The 19,956-nt window shown below is 70.4% G+C and overlaps 6 pseudogenes; all 6 read left to right on the forward strand.

Annotated features, from left to right (window-relative positions):
- Positions 1-1,963: 1,963 nt before the first annotated feature.
- On the forward strand, positions 1,964-2,083 carry LOC148757054 (5S ribosomal RNA; annotated as a pseudogene).
- Positions 2,084-3,191: 1,108 nt separating this feature from the next.
- On the forward strand, positions 3,192-3,311 carry LOC148757055 (5S ribosomal RNA; annotated as a pseudogene).
- Positions 3,312-8,083: 4,772 nt separating this feature from the next.
- On the forward strand, positions 8,084-8,203 carry LOC148757056 (5S ribosomal RNA; annotated as a pseudogene).
- A 1,108-nt stretch (positions 8,204-9,311) lies between these two features.
- LOC148757057 (5S ribosomal RNA) lies at positions 9,312-9,431 on the forward strand (annotated as a pseudogene).
- A 4,771-nt stretch (positions 9,432-14,202) lies between these two features.
- LOC148757058 (5S ribosomal RNA) lies at positions 14,203-14,322 on the forward strand (annotated as a pseudogene).
- A 1,205-nt stretch (positions 14,323-15,527) lies between these two features.
- LOC148757059 (5S ribosomal RNA) lies at positions 15,528-15,647 on the forward strand (annotated as a pseudogene).
- Positions 15,648-19,956: the final 4,309 nt, after the last annotated feature.

Here is a 19,956-nt window from a genome sequence, read left to right on the forward strand (position 1 = left end):
CCCGTCGCCCGGTCCCCTATCCCCCGGTCCCCCAAACCTCCGGTTCCCCGGTCCGAGGGTCCCCTGGTCCCCCCATCCGCCGTTCCCCCGGTCCCCCCATCTCCGTTGCCCCGGTCCCCCCATCCCCCGGTCCCCCCGTCCCCCGGTCCCCCCGTCCCGCCAGTCCCCCCGTCCCTCCGTCTCCCGGTCCCCCCGTCGCCCCGTCCCCCAGCCCCAGGTCCCCCAACTCCCGGTCCCCCCGTCTCACGGTCCCCCGTTCCTCCGTTTCCCGGTCCCCCCCTCCCCATGGCCCTCCTCCCCCAGTACCCTCGTACCCCTGTCCCCCCATCCACCGGTCTCCTGGTCCCTCCCTCCCACCGTCCTCTCATTCCCCCAGTCCCCCAGTCCCCCAGTCTCCCTGTCCCCCAATTCCCCGGTCTCCCTTTCCCCTGGTACCGTGTCCCCCCGTCTCCCGGTCCCCCCGTCCCCTGGTCCCACTGTCTCCCAGTACCCAGTCCCCCTGTCCCCCCGGTCCCCCGGTCCCCTTGTCCCCCATCCCCCAGTCCCCCCATCCCCCCGGCCCTCTCGTACTCCCGTCCCCCCATCTTCCGGTCTCCCCTTCCCCCCGTCCCACATGCCCCCGTCTCCCAGACCCCCCGTCCCCCGGTTCTCCCAGTTCCAACGGTCTCCCTGTCCCCCTGCCCCCCTTCCCCCATCTCCTGGTACCCCGTCCCCCGGTACCCCCGCCCCGGGTTCCTACAGTCCCACCGTTCTCCCTGTCCCCCCCCCTTACACCCGTCTCCCGGTCCCCTGTCCCCCGGTCCTCCCGTCCCCCGGTCCCCCTGTCCCCCCGTTCTGTCTGTCGGTCCCTGTCCTGCGGGGACTCTAGTCCCTCTGCCCGCACAAGAACCCAGGATTTGGCGAGGCCAAGAAGGAACACCAACAGAGCCACGGATAGGGGGCTCATAGCACCATGTCTCACGGGCAGCTGGCTTGGAGACACGGCAAGCCGGAGCCGCCCGATCCCCAACCTGCCGGCCGATTCTCTGCCAACCAACAGACCCACCAAGCCGGCCCACTGCAGTCCGCGCCCCTCTGCAATTTGCAGTCCACCATCCGCGCTTCCTAGCTTGGCCACCGCAGCTCTGCCAGTGGCCAATGGCCAACTGGCAACAGCTGATGGCCAAGCGGTAACAGCTGATGTCCGTGCAGCCCCCACGCAGCACCCCTCCACGCGAGGCCCAGAACCTGGAAAGTGCTCTCTGCAAGTCTGTCCCCACAGTCCCCGTCTGTCTCTCTCCGCCTACCTCTTGCTCCGTCTCTGGCCTTCTCTCATCCTCTCTCAACACCCTGGGTCAGGAGAGGTGATGTGTAGCCAGTGAAGTGACCAGTGATCGGGCGGGACGCCGGTCGCTGATGAGGGGCGAGGGCCCAGACAGAAGGCTGTGTGACGAAGGGTGGCGGCAGTCTGGAGGTGCTGCCCCCTGGTGGCGGGTGGCTCTCCCCGGCTTTGGGCCAGTGGGTGGGGCCGGCCAGGGCCAGGGCCAGGGTTGCACGTCCGTAGGGTGGAGGGGACTGAGAGGACCCTGCGACCCCCTCGGTGACCCTGAGTGGTGGGGACAGCAGAGCAGCAAGGGGGGTGTGCGGTTTTGGGGCTGGGGGAGGGATGAGAGGGGTTGGGGTAGTGGGGCGTGGTAAAAGCCATTCCGGGCGTGGGGAGTCCCAGGATGCCAGGGCGCCCAGACATATGTCACAGTCAGGGAAGTGACAGAGGCCTGTGGAGCCACTGGGGGGCGCGAAGGGGCCTCGCTGCGGGCCAGGAGTAGCCCGTCGCCCACACCAGCGGCGACCGGAGGAGGCGGGGAGCGGGCGGGAGGCACTCGGGCAGACATGCTCGCCACCCGAGCGGCCCAGCAGCATGGCGCGTGCGCTCAGGAGGCAAGTCGGGAGCAGGCTCTTGGAGTGCCGGTAGCCGGGTCCCAGTGCCTAAGGCCATACCACCCTGAACGCAGCAGATCTCGTCTGATCTCGGAAGCTAAGCAGGGTCTGTCCTGGTTAGTACTTGGATGGGAGACCGCCTGGGAATACCTGTTGGCTTTTGCTAGCATCTCCTTTTGCATCGCCGCTCCGGCGTGGCTCCCTCCGAACCCCTGCCGCCCCTTGCCCCTCTGCAGCCTCCCAGCCAGCCGCAGGTCCCCCTGACCAGCAGAGGGTCAGCCGCCCGGCACTACAAGCTGGCAGCCCCGGCCGCACACCAGGCCCCTGTGCCAGGGCTCCCCCGCACACCCTCCTCTCAGTCCTCTTCGGTCCCGCAGGCCGTCATCGCGAATCCTTCGCCGACGCGCGGTCGCCGCCACCGCCGCCTGCGCCAAAGCCACCGCCACAACCGGGCTCCCCACACCCCCCGCCAGCACTGCCCTCGCCCCCGCCCCTGTCCCCGCCCCCGCCGCCGCCATATCCGTACTCCCACAATTCCCTCCTCCGCTCTCCCCGCCTCCAGCACTGCCATCTCCCCTGCCCCCGCCCCAGACCCCCGCAGCCACCATCGCCATACTCCCTCAGTCTCCCGCCTCTGCTCTCCCGGCCTCCGCCGCCAGCACCGCCCTCACGCCCTCCCCAGCCCCCGCCGCCACCGCCGCCGCCATCGGCCCCCGTGTCCCAGCGCCCACCGTCAAAGCCCCCATTGTCGCCGCCGCCATCGCCGCCCTGGCGCCATCCACGCGGTTGCCATCGCCTACCTCGGAACCCTCCCCTGCCTCCGCCGCCGCCGCCGCCGCAGCCGCCCCCGCCGCCGCCGCGGGGTCCTCCCACAACTCCCAGGCCCAGGGTTGCCTGCTCGTGCAGGCCTCCACCAGCCTTGGGGCTGCGGTTGGGGGTAAACCTGGTGGCGGTAGGGGGGCGGGTTGTATGCCGGTCTGGGTGCGGGGAGTCCCAGGATGCCAGAGTTCCACGACTTCTGGCACCATCAGGGAAGTGGCAGTGTCCCATGGAGCCTCGGGTGGCGCGAAGGGGCCTCGCTGCCGGCCAGGAGTAGCCCGCCGCCCACGCCAGGGGCATTCGGAAGAGGCGGGGAGCCGGACTGGGGGCGGACGCGGTGCTGGCAGAGCCGGCCCGCGGGTCGATGCTCGCCACCGGAGCGGCTCATCTGCATGCCGGGCGCTCACGAGACAGGCCGGGAGCAGGCTCTTGGGGCGCGGGTGCCGGGTCCCAGCGTCTACGGCCATACCACCCTGAACGCGCCCGATCTCCTCTGATCTCGGGAGCTAAGCAGGGAGGGGCCTGGTTAGTACTTGGATGGGAGACCGCCTGGGTATACCTGTAGGCTTTTGCTCGCCTCTGCTTTTGCGCCGCCGCCCCGGCGTGCCTCCCTCCGAACCCCTGCCGCCCCTCTGCAACCCCTGCAGCCGCCCAGCCAGCCGAAGGTCCCCCTGGCCAGAGGAGGGACAGCCGCCCAGCACTACAAGCTCGCATCCCCGGCCGCACACCAGGCCTGTCGGCCAGGGCTCCCCCCCCTCTCCCTCTTCTTAGTGCTCTTCGCCGAGGCAGGCCGTCAGCCTGCAGCAGTCAGCCGCGTCTAGGTCGCCGCCGCCGCCACCGCCATCGCAGGGCTCCCTCTCGCTCCCCGACCCTGCCGCCGCCGCAACCCCCAACGCCCAAGCCCAGGGCTGCCTGCCGGCGCAGGCTTCCACCAGGCTCTCTCCATCCCAGGACGTGCCGGTCCTTTGCACCTCGGCCCGAGCCCAGGGGACGCCCATCCCTGCGCCTGCCCCTGGGCCCCGAGACACAGGATCGGCGTGTCCTCGGGCAAACGGGACGCCCACCCGCCCCGCCCCACCGGAGTCTTCTGTCTCCGCGGGCAGGCACCTCTCCCCACACCCCCGCGCGTCCCCTCCCGTCTCCCACAAGAGCCAGGAGCCCTCCCTTCCCGCCGGCCACGGTGTCCCCGACACAAAGGGCACAAAGAGCCGGGACAAACCAGGGGACGGCGGGAGCAGCACCCCAACACACCACGCGCCATCGACTCCAGGGGAGACCGCCACAAGGGAAGAGCAGGCACGCAGGCACACAATCCTCACAACCAGGGTGCCTGGGGGCTGCCACTCTCCTCCCGCGGGCGGGTCCCTGGGCGGGGCTCAGAGCCCACTGGCCCTCCGGAGACCCTGGCGGCCCGCCCCGGTGGCTTCAATGGTGACTGCCAACGCCAGGGCAATGCCTCCTTGGCGGAGCCCAGCCCCGGGCACGACCACACTCCGGTGGAGAAGCCACCACTTCAACACAGCCTCAGTGCCTCTGTCCCAGTCCGTGTACCCGAATGTGCGTCCCTCCCACCCTCCCCCACCCCATGTCTGTCTGGCTCTGTGACGTGCCTGTTGGGTTCTGGCTCTGGCTCAGGAGCTCTCTCCCCGCGTGCCAGCCCCCTCTTTCTCTGTCTCTGTCCATGTCTCTCTGTATGTCTAGACACATACATGTACATATACGTGTATATTTCCATCTCGCTCCCTCTTACTCCTCCTCCCGTGCTGTCTGTCTGTCCCTGTCCTGCGGGGAATCTAGTCCCTCTGCCCGCACAAGAACGCAGGATTTGGCGAGGCCAAGAAGGAACACCCACAGAGCCACGGATAGGGGGCTCATAGCACCATGTCTCACGGGCGGCTGGCTTGGAGACACGGCAAGCCGGAGCCGCCCGATCCCCCACCTGCCGGCCGATTCTCTGCCAACCAACAGACCCACCAAGCCGGCCCACTGCAGTCCGCGCCCCTCTGCAATTTGCAGTCCACCATCCGCGCTTCCTAGCTTGGCCACCGCAGCTCTGCCGGTGTCCAATGGCCAACTGGCAACAGCTGAAGGCCAAGCGGTAACAGCTGATGTCAGTGCAGCCCCACGCAGTACCCCCGTCCCCCGGTACCCCCGTCTCCCCGTCACCCCTGTCTCCGTTCCCCCGGTTCCCCGTCTTCCTGTCCCCCGTCTCCCGGGTCCCCCGTCCCCACGTTCCACCATCCCCCCTATTCCGGTCCCCCCCCCGTCCCCTGTTCCCCCCGTCCCCTGATCCCCCTGTTCCCCCGTACCCCCATCAACCCTCTCCCAGTCCACCCGTCCCCCGGTGCCCCCGTTCCCCCCAGTGCCCCATCCCGCGTTCCCCGCTCCCCCGTCCCCCCAGTCCCCCCACGCCCCTGGTCCACCCGTCCCCCATTCCCTCGTCTCCCGGTCCCCCCCTCCCCGGGTCCCCCGACCCCCGTTCCCCCGTCTCCCGGTCCTCCGTCTCGCGGTCCACCTGTCCCCCGGTCCCCCAGTCCCAACGTCTCCCCGTCCCCCCGTCCCTCCTTCGCCTGGTACCCCCGTCCCCCCATACCCCCGGTCTCCCGTTCCCCGGTCCCCCGTCTCCTGGTCCCCCGGTCCCCCGTTTCCCCCGGCGCCCAGGCGCCCTTCTACCGGTCCCCCCGTTCCCCGGTCGCCCCGTGTCCCGGTCCCCAGTCTCCCGGTCCCCTGTCTCCCGGTCGCCCGGTCTTCCGGTCCCCCGGTCCTCCGTCCAGTGTTACCCCCTTCCCCCGGTCCCCCGGTCCCCCCATCTCCCTGTCCCTCTGTCTCCCGGTCCGGCCGCACACCCATCCCCCCGACTCCCGATCCCCCGTCTCCCGGTCGCCCGGTCCCCCGGTTCCCCGTCTCCCGGTCCCCTCATCCCCTGGACCCAAAACCCCCGGTCCCTGGTCCCCCGGTCCCCCAGTCCCCCGGTTCCCCCATCGCCCTGGCCCCCGTCTACCGATCCCCCAGTTCCCCGTTCGCCCCGTCTTCCGGTCCTCCCATCCCACAGTCTCCCGTCTCCCGTTGTCCCATCTCCCGGTCACCCCGTCCCCGGTCCCCCGTCTCGCGGTCCCACGTCTCCTAGTCGCCCCGTTCCCCGGTACCCCATCTCCCGGTCTCCTCATCCCCCAGTCCCGCAACCCCCGGTCCCCCGGTCCCCCCGTCCCCCGGTCCGCGTCTCCCGGTCCCCTCATTCCCCAGTCCCCCAACCCCCGTTCCCCGGTCCCCCGGTCCCCCCATCTCCCGGTCCACTGGTACCCCCGTCCCTCCAGTCCACTCATGCCCCTCGTCACCCCATCGCCCGGTCCACTATCCCCCGGTCCCCCCAAACTCCGGTCCCCCGGTCCGCGGGTCCCCTGGTCCCCCCATCCGCCGTTCCCCCAGTCCCCCCGTCTCTGTTGCCCCGGTCCCCCAGTCCTCCGGTCCCCCCGTCCCCCGGTCCCCCCGTCCCTCCAGTCCCCCTGTCCCTCCGTCTCCCGGTCCCCCCGTCGCCCCGTCCCTCGGCCCCCGGTCCCGACGTCTCCCCGTCCCCCCGGCCCCAGGTCCCCCATCTCCCGGTCCCCCCGTCTCACGGTCCCCCGTTCCTCCGTTTCCCGGTCCCCCCCTCCCCATGTCCCTCGTCCCCCCGTACCCTCGTATCCCTGTCCCCCCATCCACCGGTCTCCTGGTCCCTCCGTCCCACCGTCCGGCAGTCCCACCGTCCTCTCATTCCCCCAGTCCCCCAGTCCCCCAGTCTCCCTGTCCCCCAATTCCCCGGTCTCCCTTTCCCCTGGTACCGTGTCCCCCCGTCTCCCGTTCCCCCCGACCCCTGGTCCCACTGTCTCCCAGTACCCAGTCCCCCTGTCCCCCGGGTCCCCCGGTCCCCTTGTCCCCCCATCCCCCAGTCCCCCCGTCCCCCCGGCCCTCTCGTACTCCCGTCCCCCCATCTTCCGGTCACCCCTTCCCCCCGTCCCACATGCCCCCGTCTCCCAGACCCCCCGTCCCCCGGTTCTCCCAGTTCCAACGGTCTCCCTGTCCCCCTGCCCCCCTTCCCCCATCTCCTGGTACCCCGTCCCCCGGTACCCCCGCCCCGGGTTCCTACAGTCCCACGGTTCTCCCTGTCCCCCCCCCTTACACCCGTCTCCCGGTCCCCTGTCCCCCGGTCCTCCCGTCCCCCGGTCCCCCTGTCCCCCCGTTCTGTCTGTCGATCCCAGTCCTGCGGGGACTCTAGTCCCTCTGCCCGCACAAGAACCCAGGATTTGGCGAGGCCAAGAAGGAACACCAACAGAGCCACGGATAGGGGGCTCATAGCACCATGTCTCACGGGCGGCTGGCTTGGAGACACAGCAAGCCGGAGCCGCCCGATCCCCAACCTGCCGGCCGATTCTCTGCCAACCAACAGACCCACCAAGCCGGCCCACTTCAGTCCGCGCCCCTCTGCAATTTGCAGTCCACCATCCGCGCTTCCTAGCTTGGCCACCGCAGCTCTGCCGGTGGCCAATGTCCAACTGGCAACAGCTGATGGCCAAGCGGTAACAGCTGATGTCCGTGCAGCCCCCACGCAGCACCCCTCCACGCGAGGCCCAGAGCCTGGAAAGTGCTCTCTGCAAGTCTGTCCCCACAGTCCCCGTCTGTCCCTCTCCGCCTACCTCTTGCTCCGTCTCTGGCCTTCTCTCATCCTCTCTCTCAACACCCTGGGTCAGGAGAGGTGATGTGTAGCCAGTGAAGTGACCAGTGATCGGGCGGGACGCCGGTCGCTGATGAGGGGCGAGGGCCCAGACAGAAGGCTGTGTGACGAAGGGTGGCGGCAGTCTGGAGGTGCTGCCCCCTGGTGGCGGGTGGCTCTCCCTGGCTTTGGGCCAGTGGGTGGGGCCGGCCAGGGCCAGGGCCTGGGTTGCACGTCCCTAGGGTGGAGGGGACTGAGAGGACCCTGCGACCCCCTCGGTGGCCCTGAGTGGGGGGACAGCACAGCAGCAAGGGGTTGTGCTTTTGTGGGGCTGGGGGGGGGATGAGAGGGGTTGGGGTAGGGGGGCGTGGTAAAAGCCATTCCGGGCGTGGGGAGTCCCAGGATGCCAGGGCGCCCAGACATATGTCACAGTCAGGGAAGTGACAGAGGCCTGTGGAGCCACTGGGGGGCGCGAAGGGGCCTCGCTGCGGGCCAGGAGTATCCCGTCGCCCACACCAGCGGCGACCGGAGGAGGCGGGGAGCGGGCGGGAGGCACTCGGGCAGACATGCTCGCCACCCGAGCGGCCCAGCAGCATGGCGCGTGCGCTCAGGAGGCAAGTCGGGAGCAGGCTCTTGGAGTGCCGGTAGCCGGGTCCCAGTGCCTAAGGCCATACCACCCTGAACGCAGCAGATCTCGTCTGGTCTCGGAAGCTAAGCAGGGTCTGTCCTGGTTAGTACTTGGATGGGAGACCGCCTGGGAATACCTGTTGGCTTTTGCTAGCGTCTCCTTTTGCATCGCCGCTCCAGCGTGGCTCCCTCCGAACCCCTGCCGCCCCTTGCCCCTCTGCAGCCTCCCAGCCAGCCGCAGGTCCCCCTGACCAGCAGAGGGTCAGCCGCCCGGCACTACAAGCTGGCAGCCCCGGCCGCACACCAGGCCCCTGTGCCAGGGCTCCCCCGCACACCCTCCTCTCAGTCCTCTTCGGTCCCGCAGGCCGTCATCGCGAATCCTTCGCCGACGCGCGGTCGCCGCCACCGCCGCCTGCGCCAAAGCCACCGCCACAACCGGGCTCCCCACACCCCCCGCCAGCACTGCCCTCGCCCCCGCCCCTGTCCCCGCCCCCGCCGCCGCCATATCCGTACTCCCACAATTCCCTCCTCCGCTCTCCCCGCCTCCAGCACTGCCATCTCCCCTGCCCCCGCCCCAGACCCCCGCAGCCACCATCGCCATACTCCCTCAGTCTCCCGCCTCTGCTCTCCCGGCCTCCGCCGCCAGCACCGCCCTCACGCCCTCCCCAGCCCCCGCCGCCACCGCCGCCGCCATCGGCCCCCGTGTCCCAGCGCCCACCGTCAAAGCCCCCATTGTCGCCGCCGCCATCGCCGCCCTGGCGCCATCCACGCGGTTGCCATCGCCTACCTCGGAACCCTCCCCTGCCTCCGCCGCCGCCGCCGCCGCAGCCGCCCCCGCCGCCGCCGCGGGGTCCTCCCACAACTCCCAGGCCCAGGGTTGCCTGCTCGTGCAGGCCTCCACCAGCCTTGGGGCTGCGGTTGGGGGTAAACCTGGTGGCGGTAGGGGGGCGGGTTGTATGCCGGTCTGGGTGCGGGGAGTCCCAGGATGCCAGAGTTCCACGACTTCTGGCACCATCAGGGAAGTGGCAGTGTCCCATGGAGCCTCGGGTGGCGCGAAGGGGCCTCGCTGCCGGCCAGGAGTAGCCCGCCGCCCACGCCAGGGGCATTCGGAAGAGGCGGGGAGCCGGACTGGGGGCGGACGCGGTGCTGGCAGAGCCGGCCCGCGGGTCGATGCTCGCCACCGGAGCGGCTCATCTGCATGCCGGGCGCTCACGAGACAGGCCGGGAGCAGGCTCTTGGGGCGCGGGTGCCGGGTCCCAGCGTCTACGGCCATACCACCCTGAACGCGCCCGATCTCCTCTGATCTCGGGAGCTAAGCAGGGAGGGGCCTGGTTAGTACTTGGATGGGAGACCGCCTGGGTATACCTGTAGGCTTTTGCTCGCCTCTGCTTTTGCGCCGCCGCCCCGGCGTGCCTCCCTCCGAACCCCTGCCGCCCCTCTGCAACCCCTGCAGCCGCCCAGCCAGCCGAAGGTCCCCCTGGCCAGAGGAGGGACAGCCGCCCAGCACTACAAGCTCGCATCCCCGGCCGCACACCAGGCCTGTCGGCCAGGGCTCCCCCCCCTCTCCCTCTTCTTAGTGCTCTTCGCCGAGGCAGGCCGTCAGCCTGCAGCAGTCAGCCGCGTCTAGGTCGCCGCCGCCGCCACCGCCATCGCAGGGCTCCCTCTCGCTCCCCGACCCTGCCGCCGCCGCAACCCCCAACGCCCAAGCCCAGGGCTGCCTGCCGGCGCAGGCTTCCACCAGGCTCTCTCCATCCCAGGACGTGCCGGTCCTTTGCACCTCGGCCCGAGCCCAGGGGACGCCCATCCCTGCGCCTGCCCCTGGGCCCCGAGACACAGGATCGGCGTGTCCTCGGGCAAACGGGACGCCCACCCGCCCCGCCCCACCGGAGTCTTCTGTCTCCGCGGGCAGGCACCTCTCCCCACACCCCCGCGCGTCCCCTCCCGTCTCCCACAAGAGCCAGGAGCCCTCCCTTCCCGCCGGCCACGGTGTCCCCGACACAAAGGGCACAAAGAGCCGGGACAAACCAGGGGACGGCGGGAGCAGCACCCCAACACACCACGCGCCATCGACTCCAGGGGAGACCGCCACAAGGGAAGAGCAGGCACGCAGGCACACAATCCTCACAACCAGGGTGCCTGGGGGCTGCCACTCTCCTCCCGCGGGCGGGTCCCTGGGCGGGGCTCAGAGCCCACTGGCCCTCCGGAGACCCTGGCGGCCCGCCCCGGTGGCTTCAATGGTGACTGCCAACGCCAGGGCAATGCCTCCTTGGCGGAGCCCAGCCCCGGGCACGACCACACTCCGGTGGAGAAGCCACCACTTCAACACAGCCTCAGTGCCTCTGTCCCAGTCCGTGTGCCCGAATGTGCGTCCCTCCCACCCTCCCCCACCCCATGTCTGTCTGGCTCTGTGACGTGCCTGTTGGGTTCTGGCTCTGGCTCAGGAGCTCTCTCCCCGCGTGCCAGCCCCCTCTTTCTCTGTCTCTGTCCATGTCTCTCTGTATGTCTAGACACATACATGTACATATACGTGTATATTTCCATCTCGCTCCCTCTTACTCCTCCTCCCGTGCTGTCTGTCTGTCCCTGTCCTGCGGGGAATCTAGTCCCTCTGCCCGCACAAGAACGCAGGATTTGGCGAGGCCAAGAAGGAACACCCACAGAGCCACGGATAGGGGGCTCATAGCACCATGTCTCACGGGCGGCTGGCTTGGAGACACGGCAAGCCGGAGCCGCCCGATCCCCCACCTGCCGGCCGATTCTCTGCCAACCAACAGACCCACCAAGCCGGCCCACTGCAGTCCGCGCCCCTCTGCAATTTGCAGTCCACCATCCGCGCTTCCTAGCTTGGCCACCGCAGCTCTGCCGGTGTCCAATGGCCAACTGGCAACAGCTGAAGGCCAAGCGGTAACAGCTGATGTCAGTGCAGCCCCACGCAGTACCCCCGTCCCCCGGTACCCCCGTCTCCCCGTCACCCCTGTCTCCGTTCCCCCGGTTCCCCGTCTTCCTGTCCCCCGTCTCCCGGGTCCCCCGTCCCCACGTTCCACCATCCCCCCTATTCCGGTCCCCCCCCCGTCCCCTGTTCCCCCGTCCCCTGATCCCCCTGTTCCCCCGTACCCCCATCAACCCTCTCCCAGTCCACCCGTCCCCCGGTGCCCCCGTTCCCCCCAGTGCCCCATCCCGCGTTCCCCGCTCCCCCGTCCCCCCAGTCCCCCCACGCCCCTGGTCCACCCGTCCCCCATTCCCTCGTCTCCCGGTCCCCCCCTCCCCGGGTCCCCCGACCCCCGTTCCCCCGTCTCCCGGTCCTCCGTCTCGCGGTCCACCTGTCCCCCGGTCCCCCAGTCCCAACGTCTCCCCGTCCCCCCGTCCCTCCTTCGCCTGGTACCCCCGTCCCCCCATACCCCCGGTCTCCCGTTCCCCGGTCCCCCGTCTCCTGGTCCCCCGGTCCCCCGTTTCCCCCGGCGCCCAGGCGCCCTTCTACCGGTCCCCCCCGTTCCCCGGTCGCCCCGTGTCCCGGTCCCCAGTCTCCCGGTCCCCTGTCTCCCGGTCGCCCGGTCTTCCGGTCCCCCGGTCCTCCGTCCAGTGTTACCCCCTTCCCCCGGTCCCCCGGTCCCCCCATCTCCCTGTCCCTCTGTCTCCCGGTCCGGCCGCACACCCATCCCCCCGACTCCCGATCCCCCGTCTCCCGGTCGCCCGGTCCCCCGGTTCCCCGTCTCCCGGTCCCCTCATCCCCTGGACCCAAAACCCCCGGTCCCTGGTCCCCCGGTCCCCCAGTCCCCCGGTTCCCCCATCGCCCTGGCCCCCGTCTACCGATCCCCCAGTTCCCCGTTCGCCCCGTCTTCCGGTCCTCCCATCCCACAGTCTCCCGTCTCCCGTTGTCCCATCTCCCGGTCACCCCGTCCCCGGTCCCCCGTCTCGCGGTCCCACGTCTCCTAGTCGCCCCGTTCCCCGGTACCCCATCTCCCGGTCTCCTCATCCCCCAGTCCCGCAACCCCCGGTCCCCCGGTCCCCCCGTCCCCCGGTCCGCGTCCTCCCGGTCCCCTCATTCCCCAGTCCCCCAACCCCCGTTCCCCGGTCCCCCGGTCCCCCCATCTCCCGGTCCACTGGTACCCCCGTCCCTCCAGTCCACTCATGCCCCTCGTCACCCCATCGCCCGGTCCACTATCCCCCGGTCCCCCCAAACTCCGGTCCCCCGGTCCGCGGGTCCCCTGGTCCCCCCATCCGCCGTTCCCCCAGTCCCCCCGTCTCTGTTGCCCCGGTCCCCCAGTCCTCCGGTCCCCCCGTCCCCCGGTCCCCCCGTCCCTCCAGTCCCCCTGTCCCTCCGTCTCCCGGTCCCCCCGTCGCCCCGTCCCTCGGCCCCCGGTCCCGACGTCTCCCCGTCCCCCCGGCCCCAGGTCCCCCATCTCCCGGTCCCCCCGTCTCACGGTCCCCCGTTCCTCCGTTTCCCGGTCCCCCCCTCCCCATGTCCCTCGTCCCCCCGTACCCTCGTATCCCTGTCCCCCCATCCACCGGTCTCCTGGTCCCTCCGTCCCACCGTCCGGCAGTCCCACCGTCCTCTCATTCCCCCAGTCCCCCAGTCCCCCAGTCTCCCTGTCCCCCAATTCCCCGGTCTCCCTTTCCCCTGGTACCGTGTCCCCCCGTCTCCCGTTCCCCCCGACCCCTGGTCCCACTGTCTCCCAGTACCCAGTCCCCTGTCCCCCGGGTCCCCCGGTCCCCTTGTCCCCCCATCCCCCAGTCCCCCCGTCCCCCCGGCCCTCTCGTACTCCCGTCCCCCCATCTTCCGGTCACCCCTTCCCCCCGTCCCACATGCCCCCGTCTCCCAGACCCCCCGTCCCCCGGTTCTCCCAGTTCCAACGGTCTCCCTGTCCCCCTGCCCCCCTTCCCCCATCTCCTGGTACCCCGTCCCCCGGTACCCCCGCCCCGGGTTCCTACAGTCCCACGGTTCTCCCTGTCCCCCCCCTTACACCCGTCTCCCGGTCCCCTGTCCCCCGGTCCTCCCGTCCCCCGGTCCCCCTGTCCCCCCGTTCTGTCTGTCGATCCCAGTCCTGCGGGGACTCTAGTCCCTCTGCCCGCACAAGAACCCAGGATTTGGCGAGGCCAAGAAGGAACACCAACAGAGCCACGGATAGGGGGCTCATAGCACCATGTCTCACGGGCGGCTGGCTTGGAGACACAGCAAGCCGGAGCCGCCCGATCCCCAACCTGCCGGCCGATTCTCTGCCAACCAACAGACCCACCAAGCCGGCCCACTTCAGTCCGCGCCCCTCTGCAATTTGCAGTCCACCATCCGCGCTTCCTAGCTTGGCCACCGCAGCTCTGCCGGTGGCCAATGTCCAACTGGCAACAGCTGATGGCCAAGCGGTAACAGCTGATGTCCGTGCAGCCCCCACGCAGCACCCCTCCACGCGAGGCCCAGAGCCTGGAAAGTGCTCTCTGCAAGTCTGTCCCCACAGTCCCCGTCTGTCCCTCTCCGCCTACCTCTTGCTCCGTCTCTGGCCTTCTCTCATCCTCTCTCTCAACACCCTGGGTCAGGAGAGGTGATGTGTAGCCAGTGAAGTGACCAGTGATCGGGCGGGACGCCGGTCGCTGATGAGGGGCGAGGGCCCAGACAGAAGGCTGTGTGACGAAGGGTGGCGGCAGTCTGGAGGTGCTGCCCCCTGGTGGCGGGTGGCTCTCCCTGGCTTTGGGCCAGTGGGTGGGGCCGGCCAGGGCCAGGGCCTGGGTTGCACGTCCCTAGGGTGGAGGGGACTGAGAGGACCCTGCGACCCCCTCGGTGGCCCTGAGTGGGGGGACAGCACAGCAGCAAGGGGTTGTGCTTTTGTGGGGCTGGGGGGGGGATGAGAGGGGTTGGGGTAGGGGGGCGTGGTAAAAGCCATTCCGGGCGTGGGGAGTCCCAGGATGCCAGGGCGCCCAGACATATGTCACAGTCAGGGAAGTGACAGAGGCCTGTGGAGCCACTGGGGGGCGCGAAGGGGCCTCGCTGCGGGCCAGGAGTATCCCGTCGCCCACACCAGCGGCGACCGGAGGAGGCGGGGAGCGGGCGGGAGGCACTCGGGCAGACATGCTCGCCACCCGAGCGGCCCAGCAGCATGGCGCGTGCGCTCAGGAGGCAAGTCGGGAGCAGGCTCTTGGAGTGCCGGTAGCCGGGTCCCAGTGCCTAAGGCCATACCACCCTGAACGCAGCAGATCTCGTCTGGTCTCGGAAGCTAAGCAGGGTCTGTCCTGGTTAGTACTTGGATGGGAGACCGCCTGGGAATACCTGTTGGCTTTTGCTAGCGTCTCCTTTTGCATCGCCGCTCCGGCGTGGCTCCCTCCGAACCCCTGCCGCCCCTTGCCCCTCTGCAGCCTCCCAGCCAGCCGCAGGTCCCCCTGACCAGCAGAGGGTCAGCCGCCCGGCACTACAAGCTGGCAGCCCCGGCCGCACACCAGGCCCCTGTGCCAGGGCTCCCCCGCACACCCTCCTCTCAGTCCTCTTCGGTCCCGCAGGCCGTCATCGCGAATCCTTCGCCGACGCGCGGTCGCCGCCACCCGCCGCCTGCGCCAAAGCCACCGCCACAACCGGGCTCCCCACACCCCCCGCCAGCGCTGCCCTCGCCCCCGCCCCTGTCCCCGCCCCCGCCGCCGCCACGGCCAAAACTCCCTCAAACTCCCTCCTGTGCTCTCCCCACCTCGGCCACCAGCACCGCGCTCCCCATCTCCGCCACCAGTGCTGCCCTCTCCCCCACCCCGACCCCGCCGCCGCCATATCCGTACTCCCACAATTCCCTCCTCCGCTCTCCCCGCCTCCAGCACCTCCATCTCCCCCGCCCCCGCCCTAGACCCCCGCAGCCACCATCGCCATACTCCCTCAGTCTCCCGCCTCTGCTCTCCCGGCCTCCGCCGCCAGCACCGCCCTCACGCCCTCCCCAGCCCCCGCCGCCACCGCCGCCGCCATCGGCCCCCGTGTCCCAGCGCCCACCGTCAAAGCCCCCATTGTCGCCGCCGCCATCGCCGCCCTGGCGCCATCCACGCGGTTGCCATCGCCTACCTCGCCACCCTCCCCTGCCTCCGCCCCCGCCGCCGCCGCGGGGTCCTCCCACAACTCCCAGGCCCAGGGTTGCCTGCTGGTGCAGGCCTCCACCAGCCTTGGGGCTGCGGTTGGGGGTAAACCTGGTGGCGGTAGGGGGGCGGGTTGTATGCCGGTCTGGGTGCGGGGAGTCCCAGGATGCCAGAGTTCCACGACTTCTGGCACCATCAGGGAAGTGGCAGTGTCCCATGGAGCCTCGGGTGGCGCGAAGGGGCCTCGCTGCCGGCCAGGAGTAGCCCGCCGCCCACGCCAGGGGCATTCGGAAGAGGCGGGGAGCCGGACTGGGGGCGGACGCGGTGCTGGCAGAGCCGGCCCGCGGGTCGATGCTCGCCACCGGAGCGGCTCATCTGCATGCCGGGCGCTCACGAGACAGGCCGGGAGCAGGCTCTTGGGGCGCGGGTGCCGGGTCCCAGCGTCTACGGCCATACCACCCTGAACGCGCCCGATCTCCTCTGATCTCGGGAGCTAAGCAGGGAGGGGCCTGGTTAGTACTTGGATGGGAGACCGCCTGGGTATACCTGTAGGCTTTTGCTCGCCTCTGCTTTTGCGCCGCCGCCCCGGCGTGCCTCCCTCCGAACCCCTGCCGCCCCTCTGCAACCCCTGCAGCCGCCCAGCCAGCCGAAGGTCCCCCTGGCCAGAGGAGGGACAGCCGCCCAGCACTACAAGCTCGCATCCCCGGCCGCACACCAGGCCTGTCGGCCAGGGCTCCCCCCCCTCTCCCTCTTCTTAGTGCTCTTCGCCGAGGCAGGCCGTCAGCCTGCAGCAGTCAGCCGCGTCTAGGTCGCCGCCGCCGCCACCGCCATCGCAGGGCTCCCTCTCGCTCCCCGACCCTGCCGCCGCCGCAACCCCCAACGCCCAAGCCCAGGGCTGCCTGCCGGCGCAGGCTTCCACCAGGCTCTCTCCATCCCAGGACGTGCCGGTCCTTTGCACCTCGGCCCGAGCCCAGGGGACGCCCATCCCTGCGCCTGCCCCTGGGCCCCGAGACACAGTTTCGGCGTGTCCTCGGGCAAACGGGACGCCCACCCGCCCCGCCCCACCGGAGTCTTCTGTCTCCGCGGGCAGGCACCTCTCCCCACACCCCCGCGCGTCCCCTCCCGTCTCCCACAAGAGCCAGGAGCCCTCCCTTCCCGCCGGCCACGGTGTCCCCGACACAAAGGGCACAAAGAGCCGGGACAAACCAGGGGACGGCGGGAGCAGCACCCCAACACACCACGCGCCATCGACTCCAGGGGAGACCGCCACAAGGGAAGAGCAGGCACGCAGGCACACAATCCTCACAACCAGGGTGCCTGGGGGCTGCCACTCTCCTCCCGCGGGCGGGTCCCTGGGCGGGGCTCAGAGCCCACTGGCCCTCCGGAGACCCTGGCGGCCCGCCCCGGGGGCTTCAATGGTGACTGCCAACGCCAGGGCAATGCCTCCTTGGCGGAGCCAGCCCCGGGCACGACCACACTCCGGTGGAGAAGCCACCACTTCAACACAGCCTCAGTGCGTCTGTCCCAGTCCGTGTGCCCGAATGTGCGTCCCTCCCATCCTCCCCCACCCCATGTCTGTCTGGCTCTGTGACGTGCCTGTTGGGTTCTGGCTCTGGCTCAGGAGCTCTCTCCCCGCGTGCCAGCCCCCTCTTTCTCTGTCTCTGTCCATGTCTCTCTGTATGTCTAGACACATACATGTACATATACGTGTATATTTCCATCTCGCTCCCTCTTACTCCTCCTCCCGTTCTGTCTGTCTGTCCCTGTCCTGCGGGGACTCTAGTCCCTCTGCCCGCACAAGAACGCAGGATTTGGCGAGGCCAAGAAGGAACACCCACAGAGCCACGGATAGGGGGCTCATAGCACCATGTCTCACGGGCGGCTGGCTTGGAGACACGGCAAGCCGGAGCCGCCCGATCCCCCACCTGCCGGCCGATTCTCTGCCAACCAACAGACCCACCAAGCCGGCCCACTGCAGTCCGCGCCCCTCTGCAATTTGCAGTCCACCATCCGCGCTTCCTAGCTTGGCCACCGCAGCTCTGCCGGTGTCCAATGGCCAACTGGCAACAGCTGAAGGCCAAGCGGTAACAGCTGATGTCAGTGCAGCCCCACGCAGTACCCCCGTCCCCCGGTACCCCCGTCTCCCCGTCACCCCTGTCTCCGTTCCCCCGGTTCCCCGTCTTCCTGTCCCCCGTCTCCCGGGTCCCCCGTCCCCACGTTCCACCATCCCCCCTATTCCGGTCCCCCCCCCCCCCGTCCCCTGTTCCCCCCGTCCCCTGATCCCCCTGTTCCCCCGTACCCCCATCAACCCTCTCCCAGTCCACCCGTCCCCCGGTGCCCCCGTTCCCCCCAGTGCCCCATCCCGCGTTCCCCGCTCCCCCGTCCCCCCAGTCCCCCCACGCCCCTGGTCCACCCGTCCCCCATTCCCTCGTCTCCCGGTCCCCCCCTCCCCGGGTCCCCCGACCCCCGTTCCCCCGTCTCCCGGTCCTCCGTCTCGCGGTCCACCTGTCCCCCGGTCCCCCAGTCCCAACGTCTCCCCGTCCCCCCGTCCCTCCTTCGCCTGGTACCCCCGTCCCCCCATACCCCCGGTCTCCCGTTCCCCGGTCCCCCGTCTCCTGGTCCCCCGGTCCCCCGTTTCCCCCGGCGCCCAGGCGCCCTTCTACCGGTCCCCCCGTTCCCCGGTCGCCCCGTGTCCCGGTCCCCAGTCTCCCGGTCCCCTGTCTCCCGGTCGCCCGGTCTTCCGGTCCCCCGGTCCTCCGTCCAGTGTTACCCCCTTCCCCCGGTCCCCCGGTCCCCCCATCTCCCTGTCCCTCTGTCTCCCGGTCCGGCCGCACACCCATCCCCCCGACTCCCGATCCCCCGTCTCCCGGTCGCCCGGTCCCCCGGTTCCCCGTCTCCCGGTCCCCTCATCCCCTGGACCCAAAACCCCCGGTCCCTGGTCCCCCGGTCCCCCAGTCCCCCGGTTCCCCCATCGCCCTGGCCCCCGTCTACCGATCCCCCAGTTCCCCGTTCGCCCCGTCTTCCGGTCCTCCCATCCCACAGTCTCCCGTCTCCCGTTGTCCCATCTCCCGGTCACCCCGTCCCCGGTCCCCCGTCTCGCGGTCCCACGTCTCCTAGTCGCCCCGTTCCCCGGTACCCCATCTCCCGGTCTCCTCATCCCCCAGTCCCGCAACCCCCGGTCCCCCGGTCCCCCCGTCCCCCGGTCCGCGTCTCCCGGTCCCCTCATTCCCCAGTCCCCCAACCCCCGTTCCCCGGTCCCCCGGTCCCCCCATCTCCCGGTCCACTGGTACCCCCGTCCCTCCAGTCCACTCATGCCCCTCGTCACCCCATCGCCCGGTCCACTATCCCCCGGTCCCCCCAAACTCCGGTCCCCCGGTCCGCGGGTCCCCTGGTCCCCCCATCCGCCGTTCCCCCAGTCCCCCCGTCTCTGTTGCCCCGGTCCCCCAGTCCTCCGGTCCCCCCGTCCCCCGGTCCCCCCGTCCCTCCAGTCCCCCTGTCCCTCCGTCTCCCGGTCCCCCCGTCGCCCCGTCCCTCGGCCCCCGGTCCCGACGTCTCCCCGTCCCCCCGGCCCCAGGTCCCCCATCTCCCGGTCCCCCCGTCTCACGGTCCCCCGTTCCTCCGTTTCCCGGTCCCCCCCTCCCCATGTCCCTCGTCCCCCCGTACCCTCGTATCCCTGTCCCCCCATCCACCGGTCTCCTGGTCCCTCCGTCCCACCGTCCGGCAGTCCCACCGTCCTCTCATTCCCCCAGTCCCCCAGTCCCCCAGTCTCCCTGTCCCCCAATTCCCCGGTCTCCCTTTCCCCTGGTACCGTGTCCCCCCGTCTCCCGTTCCCCCCGACCCCTGGTCCCACTGTCTCCCAGTACCCAGTCCCCCTGTCCCCCGGGTCCCCCGGTCCCCTTGTCCCCCCATCCCCCAGTCCCCCCGTCCCCCCGGCCCTCTCGTACTCCCGTCCCCCCATCTTCCGGTCACCCCTTCCCCCCGTCCCACATGCCCCCGTCTCCCAGACCCCCCGTCCCCCGGTTCTCCCAGTTCCAACGGTCTCCCTGTCCCCCTGCCCCCCTTCCCCCATCTCCTGGTACCCCGTCCCCCGGTACCCCCGCCCCGGGTTCCTACAGTCCCACGGTTCTCCCTGTCCCCCCCCCTTACACCCGTCTCCCGGTCCCCTGTCCCCCGGTCCTCCCGTCCCCCGGTCCCCCTGTCCCCCCGTTCTGTCTGTCGATCCCAGTCCTGCGGGGACTCTAGTCCCTCTGCCCGCACAAGAACCCAGGATTTGGCGAGGCCAAGAAGGAACACCAACAGAGCCACGGATAGGGGGCTCATAGCACCATGTCTCACGGGCGGCTGGCTTGGAGACACAGCAAGCCGGAGCCGCCCGATCCCCAACCTGCCGGCCGATTCTCTGCCAACCAACAGACCCACCAAGCCGGCCCACTTCAGTCCGCGCCCCTCTGCAATTTGCAGTCCACCATCCGCGCTTCCTAGCTTGGCCACCGCAGCTCTGCCGGTGGCCAATGTCCAACTGGCAACAGCTGATGGCCAAGCGGTAACAGCTGATGTCCGTGCAGCCCCCACGCAGCACCCCTCCACGCGAGGCCCAGAGCCTGGAAAGTGCTCTCTGCAAGTCTGTCCCCACAGTCCCCGTCTGTCCCTCTCCGCCTACCTCTTGCTCCGTCTCTGGCCTTCTCTCATCCTCTCTCTCAACACCCTGGGTCAGGAGAGGTGATGTGTAGCCAGTGAAGTGACCAGTGATCGGGCGGGACGCCGGTCGCTGATGAGGGGCGAGGGCCCAGACAGAAGGCTGTGTGACGAAGGGTGGCGGCAGTCTGGAGGTGCTGCCCCCTGGTGGCGGGTGGCTCTCCCTGGCTTTGGGC

The sequence above is a fragment of the Rhinolophus sinicus genome, chromosome 10 (assembly GCF_057876585.1).
Source record: "Rhinolophus sinicus isolate RSI-liver-muscle chromosome 10, RSI-T2T, whole genome shotgun sequence".
Classification (NCBI taxonomy): domain Eukaryota; kingdom Metazoa; phylum Chordata; class Mammalia; order Chiroptera; family Rhinolophidae; genus Rhinolophus; species Rhinolophus sinicus.